General features: G+C 36.4%; 1 long non-coding RNA gene across 1 annotated transcript; it reads right to left on the reverse strand.

Annotated features, from left to right (window-relative positions):
• Window positions 1-3,536: 3,536 nt before the first annotated feature.
• Window positions 3,537-9,610, reverse strand: LOC132075279 (uncharacterized). The gene is made up of 3 exons (XR_009418758.1): window positions 9,542-9,610; window positions 4,403-4,452; window positions 3,537-3,747 (listed from the first exon to the last, which is right to left on the reverse strand). It is a non-coding gene; the product is annotated as an uncharacterized LOC132075279 (long non-coding RNA).
• Between the last annotated feature and the right edge of the window lie 322 nt (window positions 9,611-9,932).

Consider the following 9,932-nt stretch of genomic DNA (forward strand, 5'->3'; position numbering starts at 1 on the left):
TGAGATTTAATTTCTCCTTGTTGAACAGAAGGCTAATGGGACTTTTTAGAATCTGAGATGCGATTATGCAGCCAAAAAATTAAAATGGCAGCTGCTTCCAAAGGGGATTGCTGCTGAGAAATGGAGAATCGCCAGCTGAGGTATGTGAAAGATCAGTTGGCCTTTTTAGTTCCCACAGTTTAGGAAGGAGTTACAGGGCCATGCTCTTAAGAACCCCTTAAACCATAGAAAACAAAAAATTAGCCAGCCTGCAAGTTATGCCATGCCTGTAAGAATAAGAGTTCAAATGTGTAGGGTCCAAACTGCTATTTGCATTATGGGACATAAGGCAAATCATTCTGAATTTAGTACTTTGCCTATTTCTTTGCTTTTTCTGGCCAGTACAAATACTCATTCCCTCACTTTTACTAAAATGCAGCCAATGAGATCTTGCTTAAGTTTTCCAGAAAAAAATAAATTCTCTTCAATTCTCTTCAAATTTGCTGTGAAAAATATGAACCAAAAGGCTAAATCATAGTTGTTGGAGCTTGAAATAAAATTACTTATTGGGTTTATTAAGATTACACAGTAATAGATTACAAAGAAGAGCTACTGTGGAAAACTCTTTATACCACTAATTATACCAAAAACTTCAAGGAGTTTCAAGTAACTGCAGTAATAATTTCACTGAAGCTGATTTTAAGCATGGTGTATGGAAGCCAATTTAAATAGTATAAGTCCAGAATGAGCACATGAATTCTACCTCAAGCAAAGTCTTGGGAGAAGGATGGAGACTGACAGGACTGTGATCCATATTTAGAATAGAGCAGCGCCACATTCAGTGTGGTTAGGGTTGTAGGAACCAAAATGGTTCAGTTGTACACACACAGCACCCGTGGGCTTCAGAGGAGTGATCAGCCTGTAGTGGAATAAAGACACAGAAACCTGCATGTGAGTTCTTTTAGGTTTGTATGCTGTCAGGGCTGCAAAAGATGTGATGATGTACATACTTTAAACCAATGCATGTATTAATAAAACTGCCCTGTAGAGTGACATAACAATTCTCCTCTTCAGTGCTAAGCAAAAAAACCAGCATACAGTACCCTAGAAAGAGAGTTTCACAAGTAAGGACTTCCTTTCCTTCCTGCATCATTCTGTGTTCTGTATTTTTCTTGTTCCTATTCTTCTCACTTACTCAGGATAACTCCCCAGTTAGTTCACAGGAAAGTCTATTGAAATAAATAAACAAGCTTTAACTTAGTCACAGGAGTATTGTCAAGAGTAATTAAGAGTAGCTAATGAAGTATAGTTCTCTGAAGATGCAATGCTTTAATGCATTTAATAAATGTTAATTTATCATTGTTTTATTATGAACACATCAGCATACTGTGTTAAAACAAAATTTTGTATGCAGAACCCAGGACAACATAAGGAATTTCAAGGTGATAAATATAGAGAAATACTTTGCAGTTGCCTAAGATACAAGGCAGGCTGGGCTCAGACTGCACTGTGACCTTTTTCAGTACAATATTTGGGAGACAGTACAACTTGGTGCCACACTGGAGCCACACAGGCTGCTCCTTGTTCTGGGAGTACAGGGCAGACATATCAGTGCTTCTTAACAGACCCAAATCAGACTGATCAGCAGGGGCTGAATCACAGGCATGATGAAGAGGGTCTGGCTTTGTGCCCAGTCATAGGAATGGGATTCATGGAGTGCTGGGCTGGCTCTCCACATATCCACAAGAGCCTGACAGGTTATTTCAGCTCCTCACTGCCTGAAAGCAGCTGTGCTGCCTCTGGGCCTGACCCTACAAGTGTTCATTTAGAACACAAAGCATGCACTTGGGAACTCCAGTGTGCCTTGTCCACACTGCGTTGTCAGCTCAAATGTCTCACTTTCTCTGGAACATACTTACCATGGCCAACAGAATTAATTTTTAGATTGTAATTATTCAGTCATTCTTTCACCCAAAGTACAAAAGCAGATGAAAATTCTTCTTGTCTATATGTCTACTTTCTTATTCTTTATCCTTCCCTGCCAGCTTTGCTATATTTCATAGATTTTCATCAAAGGCTGAAAAAAAAAGTGGTTTTGCTTACCTGCAGAGCCAGATGAGCATATTTTAACTGTTCAGGCCAAGTTTTATCTTCACAACTTAGTGTCAGTTCACTCTGCTAGATACAGATAGATACACCTTCAAACCCAAATCTAATTTCAACATTGCTTGATCACTATGGGACATTTACTCTTCCTGCTCTGTTCCCCATTTCTCCTAACTTCTCTTCAGTTCCAGAAGTCAAATGTATCTATTTTTTTCTTAATTTTTTTTGTATTGATGCATAGACACTTAAAAAACAAAGTTCTGATGCAATGTCAAGACTCTGATGCAATGCTGAGATTCTTCTATTTATTTCTGTATGTGTATTATTCATGAGATATGGGGCATAAAATCATTTGACTGCACTCTCTCAGAACTCCTTTGTGATAATTCACAAAACAACCTCTCAGTAGTAGACACTTTTATTTATGTGACTACCACACCTCCCCTTATAATTTGAGGTTTTCAAGGGCAAAAGGAATGTGTTACTTCGATTCCAGGCAAATAAAATTTCTGTCATGTGGGTGAAAGGTGTTTTCAACAGCCTTCCTTCTCTAGCTCCCAATGTCTCAGCTGTCACACTGATTCCTTGTTTGCAAAATTGAGAGCTGTAAAACATTATACATATCACAAAATAAGCACTCCTAGAAAGCTCTGTGAATTAGTCCTATATAATTAAGGCATGTAATTTAATTAGACTTTATATGAAATAATGACTTGTGATCTGCAGTGACTAAAGAAACAAGTCTTTTAATTATTTTCTGTAAATTCTTTCAGTAAAAAAGATACACTACTATGAGTGCAATTCAGATCAAATTCAAAAATTATTCTGGTGCAAGTGATTATTTCAGAAATACATGCAAAGAAAGTCCAGGATATTTAATAAGTCTGAGATTTCCTTTTTGCATATGTGTTCTTTACTACTCTAAGAACAGGACTGTAGTTGGCATCCCAGAAGTGCTATAATGAAAGCATTCAGAGCTTTTTATTTACTTCTACAATGCAATACAGTCTTCTGTAGGTAAAGATCATGCATGACACACTTTTGCACTTGACAAGTCATTTATGTAGTAATTAATTGTGCAGCTTCATATACATTCAATGCAGCTATTCCATTCATCACAATACAGTAAACAAGTTAATTCTTTCTGCAACATTTGGTTCACAGGATTCCAGATTTAATTTTTCTAAGAGCCTGCTGGGGGCACCAACACATGCCCATAAAAATCAAATTATGATATTTGGCAATTGAAAAAAGAAAGACAAATTTAATAATTTATTTATATGTTATAAATTACACGGTACACCTCAGGTTATATGTAATGCTTATAGTCTTCTTTTCACAGCTTGGAAAATACACCTACAATGAATTTGCTTGCAGGCTCATACTTGCAAATAACTCACACCAAGAATGGCCTGAATAAAGCACAGGCATCTCTAGTAATGCATTCTGACTGAGAAAAAAAAGGGTGAACCAATTAGCAAGTTGGGAAAAAGAAGCTGCCTTGACTGTGGGCTGCCTCCTGGTTGGTACAGACAGGTGGCATTTGTTGGTTCAAAACCAGAGTGTTGAGTTGTGTAACAGGAAACCCAGCTACAGCAGCCACATAGTTGAATAGCAGTTGTGAGGTGCTACTTCATGCACGTAAAAACAACAGGAGAAGACCTGTATGGATTAAAAATGTGTTAATGACACCACAGTAGCATAAACCAAATAATTCCCTAGTTTGAAGCAGGGGGGCTTTTTTCACATATAAGTTATATTGGTTCTAGAGAAAGGCTACACAAATCTGAAAGCTTTAACCAGAGACTGGACAACATATAGCAAACTTTTTACAGAAATTCTGTTTTTTTGGTGTTCTCTTGTTTTCCTGATGAAAGAAAGACTCCACATTTCAGATGCTTCCTTGCCCCCTGAGAGTTGCAATGTTCAGCTGCCTAACAGCAGCACATTATCTTGAAGTGCCTATTTTTCTAATGCCTCATACATAGTGGAAGGATGGAAAGAATAGATAAACAAAAGCAAAGAATAAAGCAAATAGGAGGCCAGCATAAAAAGAGGGTAAGAGTTGAGCAGCAGACTGGAAAGAGATTGCTGCTGAGGAGTGCATTGTCTTTAAATTTTTACAGGATCTCAATTTCTTGAGATCTAAGGAGAAGAATCTTGCTATGGAGAAGAATCTTACTGAGAAAATTTGATGCAGATAAAGAAATGAAATTAAGTTATCACTAGGAAAGTAACAGGAGAGAAAGACCTCTTAGACACTAAACAGAAGAAGCTGGGCTTCTTGCAGCAGCCAAGAAATGCAGCACGGAAGTACCTCCTCATTGATGTAATGGCTCATCAATTACCTCCTACTTGGAAGTGTTCCTGAAAAGAGAAAGAAATGTGACAATTGCCAAAAGTTTTTATTATCCTCACATAGCCACACTTGCTTCTGATAAGGCAGGGTATCATTGCTGCATTTCATTATTTAAAAAGTGCCTATTAACATTTTTTGACATTTGATTTTTGTGCACTTGTTCTACTTCTAGTCAATGTAACCTGTTACATTATTCAATCACTTTTATAGTTAGGGGTTTTTTTTGCCAAGTTCAAGTGGAATTCCCTGCACTTCAATTTGTGCCTGTTGTCTCTTTTCTGTGTCTGGACATGCCTGAGAGGAGTCTGGTTTTATATTTAGCTCTAGCCTCTAAGTCCATCCTGTTGGGTTTTACTAGATTTTAGACTTCACACTTTTAATGTTGTTCAGATACACATCATATATGACAAAAATACTGGCCAGCTTTCCCTACTGCATATGAATATTTCCTCTAGCAGCCAAGTGGGTGCCTCAGAGGGCTGGGATGGAAGAGAATCTCTGGGGACAGTTCACTCCAGGATTCCCTGTGATCATTTTGCTTTCCTGCAGGATGGGGATGGGCTAGTTCTCAGTGCAGCCCAGCAATATTGACCTCAGAAGACCTTCCTGGCATGCTTACAGACCTCACTGGATATTCAGAATATCCAACAGCCTTCAGGCTGTCACAATCCCCAGGGATGATTATATGATACAGCCCCATCATGAGGGCTAAAATTGGTCAACCTATGAGCCATGTACTCATCAAAAAATGAGTAGGTATTTTTTAGAAGCACATGCACCTATTCTTCTCCTTTTCCTCCTTGGCAGACCTCTGGAAAGAGGAGTTCATAGAAGTACCTATGTTTGTTCTCCTTAGTAGTTTAGTCCCTCAAAATAGCTACACTTATAAGCACACCTTTACCAAAAGGTTTTTAAACAATGCATTTTAAAGGTTTGAAGCGTTTTGCTACGGTTATGCCTTTTACAAAACAACCTAGTAAGTTTCCTGGGGTGAAATCGATGTGGATCTGGGATAAAGATACTACAGGTCTTTCTGAATGATTCCAGGAAAATTCAAAAAAGCAAGGCACTGATTCACTTATATTGTTGATCTTTTTCAGGTTTACTTACATAGAACATTTTAGGTTTTGGGGTTTTGAGTGATTTAGACTGTATAAGCACACATTGTCTGTGACTAACCAATCTCATTTCACTTTGGCAGAGGGACTGATTTTTTCTAGGCTTTCTTCTTACTGGAAGAGATGATGTTACAGAATACTTCTATTGAGAGGATAGTAAACAAATCCCCCAGAAATGCTTCAGTTAATATTTGCTACCAGATAAACCAGGGAGATATGCAAATTGTACAAATTTACAAAATGTTAAGGCATTTTTTGTTTTGCCTTCACTAAGCCAAGAACAATGGTGTCATCTTATTATAAACTTGTAAAACATTTAGATATTTGAAACTCACATAGTTCTGGGAAAGAAAACTATGAGGATAGCATGCCACTGTCCAATTACAGCAATATATGTATTGAAATAAAAATATTTAAACAGATGTTATAAAAGACTCCATTTCCATTGTACAGCATAGGCACATCTGCTCTACTTTAAATACTTCTTATCCATGCCAAAGAAATGCTATGAAGAGAAAATGTCTTTTTTGTGCTTTTCCTTTGAGTTTACTCTATGTGAATACGGGAAGAGTCTTTTCAATAGGAAAAAAGGCACTGATTGTAATCGCAACATTTTGTGTTTGCCCTACAGCTGCCATTTGTGACTAGTATGGAAATCAAGTCCTGGATCTTGTTTTCTGGCCCCTTTTAAAAACCTTGAATATTTCTAAAATAATATTGGGCAGGAAGGAAAGGAGGGACAGCATTGTGCAAGACCAAACTAATATTAAAATGCTGCAGTGCTACACTCACTTCCTTCCAAATAATTTTCAGGCATTAGCTGATTTGTATTGTTCTTCACAAAGGCAATATGTGGTGTCACAGTATTATCCCCAGTGGTGAAGTGCACCTATGCTGATGTTTATGATACACATTTGTTTTCAGGATGTGCTTGAGTTTTAGTATTAAGGCCTTGAGCACATAAACTCCAGACTTAGCAGTGGAGTGGTGGCTTTAGAGTAGTAACTTTAATTACTTAAAAGGTAAGGCTCTTACATTTGCTCACTGGTGAATCTGGAAGACTTAATACAGCTATATTTAGCAACAATATTTAGTAAGAAGCATCCATTACTACTAAGTATGTGCTTTAGCAATGCAATAGTCTCAGAGCACTGCAAGAAGCAGTCTTCTTTCCTTGAGCTGCTTCTGTTACAGACCCATCACATATTCCCAGATGACAAAGGTGCCCGTGTAAGTTTATCTATAAGATATTATTTAAAGCTAACAGGGCACTGGAAGGAGAAAACCTTGAAAGCTTCTGTTTTTTACAAATTCTTCTGGGAAGCAAGCATGCAGCAGCAGTCTGACAGGGGATCCATAACAAGCTAGCAGCTCTGCTTCCGTATGGTTCAAAGAGCCCAAGAAAAACCCTAAGGGATACAGAAGTTTTGCCATTAACTCGAGTGAGACTGAAGTAGGAGTGGAATACAGATGTTACACCCATGAAAGTTATGCAGAATTGGCTCTACAGATCCTGTCAACCATAAATTTGGGTGATAGAGACAACATTGCTAATCACTATCCTGCATGGGGTTTTGGAGAAAGTGAATAAAATCTTCAATTTGTCACCTTAAAGGCTTCTGGGTACAATATATACAAACATTTGCTTTGTAGGCACAAAACTTGCCAGAATTTTGTTACTGTTTACAAGCATTCCAAGAGTATTAATGTGCTTGGTATAAATGTATAAATTACCCTGTTGCGTGATGCTTTTGCACTTGCAACTGCTAGGACATGAAATCAGAGGAACTAATATTATGCTGTAATATACTTTACATGTTCAATTATTTCAAAAGCACAGTTTATGAAAATTATACTCATTTTCTGGCAGAAGAATATTTATGCCGTAGCAGGCACCTCAAATATAAGACACTGTACATAAGGAATTTAAAAGTAATGGGTTTGTACTTCACTTGTCAGCATTTGCAGTGCAAGAAGCTTATGAGATTTCTATCTCTTCTGATAATACTTTCCTTCTGCTTCCTTTAAATTGTTACTGTGCCTTAATTTAGACTACTGCCTTATGACCTTGGCATTTTTGTTTTCCTAATTCTAGTTTTAACCAAAATCACTGATCTCCTCATGGTGCAAAAAGTAGGATTTGTATGTAATCTTAACAACAGCTTTCTAGATTTCTCGTAAATTAAATAAAAAAGGAGCTGGATGTGAATTAATTTGGATGTGTGACCAGGTGACCATATGAGCAACGTGACCCTTTGTAGAAAGATCATTATTATTATTCTTTATGTTTTTGCTGTTTAATATTCCACTGCAAGAAAAAGAGCTGTTCTCTGTTTCTATCAGTGCAAAGTGAATACCTGTTACCTTCTCCAACATTGCCATAAAAATAATTTGCAAAGTTAATTCCATTCCTCAGTGTGCATAATCCATGTTTTAATTCTTCTCTCTATGACCATAATTAAATTTAACTTTACAGACAGTAGACAGAAGAATGAATACTTATAAGTGAACTGCACAGGTATGTATCAAATGAAAAGAGTATCTGACTGAGAAATGTGTTGAAAAGCTTAGGTTGAAAATTCCAGAAATCCTCTTCAAAACAAAGTATCCAAAAAGAACTTTATTCATTTTTGAAACTGGGCTTGTTCAATTCCTGCTAAACAGAAAATCTTCTTAGACTGGTGAAGTTAAGATAAATCTAAATCAGACTTTGTTTGAAAGCAGATCCAGCTATCAGCTCACAGGCTGCTGGACAAGAGCCTGTGGGAGGTAGCTGGGCCTTTGGCTGTCACCCAAAATGTTCCGACTAAATTGTCATAAAAAATAAAATTATAAAAAAAAAGTCAACCTTCTTTCCTACCTTCAAAAGCAGGGTTTAAAAGTCTTTCAGTAAAAGATTTAACTTTTGCAAGTAATATGGAAACCACAAAAAAAAATCTGGAAACATAGCTGAAGGAAATAAATCTGAGAAAATAAATGCCTGTGGCAATGTATGGGGCAATGGAAGTATATTCCTAGATTATTCTAAGCCAAATGCTCTTACTTTACTTATCATTCCAGCTGTTGTCAAAGAGGATATACAAATTATTTTTAAACACAAGCAAAGAGTAATTAACACTTCACGTTCTTTTCTGAAGATATTTACACATGTGCAGCATTAGATAATTTGAGAATTCCTTCAATTTCAGTAGTATAGAGATGGTCAAATGTATATATTCTGAAGTCTTTATGTGGTATGGGGTGTTATTCTTATTTTTTCTTAATTTCCTTTCAAGTTTTTATTGTTGTATCACTATAAAAGTAATGGCTTAAAAAGTGACAACAAGAAGTCTCTGACATTATTGTCCACTTTTTTAGATCCAAATGTGAAGGGTACTACAGACAGTAAATCTACTTATCAGTGATTTGTAAGCATTGTAGGAATTGAAGTTATTTAATTTAATAAATAAATCATCTCTCACTGTAGAAAAGGATGGTCTCTAACTATAGCCAAAGGCACCCATCCTCTGAAGAGGGTACACAATGATTAGAGTTTCCATGGTGTTAGATTAAAAGAAGTCAACAAGATGCACAAACTTGACAACTATCAGACTAAGAAATGACAAAATAATTGAACCAATCCTAAACTGCAGAATCATAATTAATGGTTAGTAGTATTTCCTATGCAACTTACTTTTCTTTTTTAAACCAGTTTTTCAGATGTAAAAGAAGCATTATATTGATATTTTTGGGGGAAATGTCAGGGGGATTTCAGGTATACTCCAGTGTGGATATAAACACATGGCTTTAGGAGTACTGAGACTTACGTGAATGAATTGGTTTGTTTAAGAAGGAATCAGTGGTATTTTTCATTGATGTTTTTTAACTCTCATAAGGATTTCTTGCAACAAATACCAGCATATGGACCATAACAAATTTTGCTGTGAAAGATTCTGTCAGGCAGTGATTAATATGCTCAATATGCTGTAAGGTATACTACCTGTTCATTCTTCTCTGGTTTTGTAAAATTCTGTACTTGCAGTTTCTGATCTTTCCCTGGATAAAGTCCTGCGTTAAAAAAAAATATAAAAAATGAAAAATATTGAATTTATCATGACTAAAAGGAGCACAATTTAACCACAGAAAGCTTCATGAAAGATGATTCATGCTCCAAGAAAGTTAGAGAATGTTGGAATAATTTGTATATTTTTGTCTCAGACACAACTGTATATATTTATGTAGTTCTCACTGTTTCCGTTTGCAGATAAAAAATGTGATCATATGATTCTTTCAAGATAAGCTACCACTAATTTTAAACACGCTGATTAATCTGTTTCTACTTTTCAAAATAGTATCTCACAGGATTTTACTGTACTGGATGCAGTTCCTTG

Source organism: Ammospiza nelsoni, chromosome 7 (genome assembly GCF_027579445.1).
Source record: "Ammospiza nelsoni isolate bAmmNel1 chromosome 7, bAmmNel1.pri, whole genome shotgun sequence".
NCBI lineage: Eukaryota > Metazoa > Chordata > Aves > Passeriformes > Passerellidae > Ammospiza > Ammospiza nelsoni.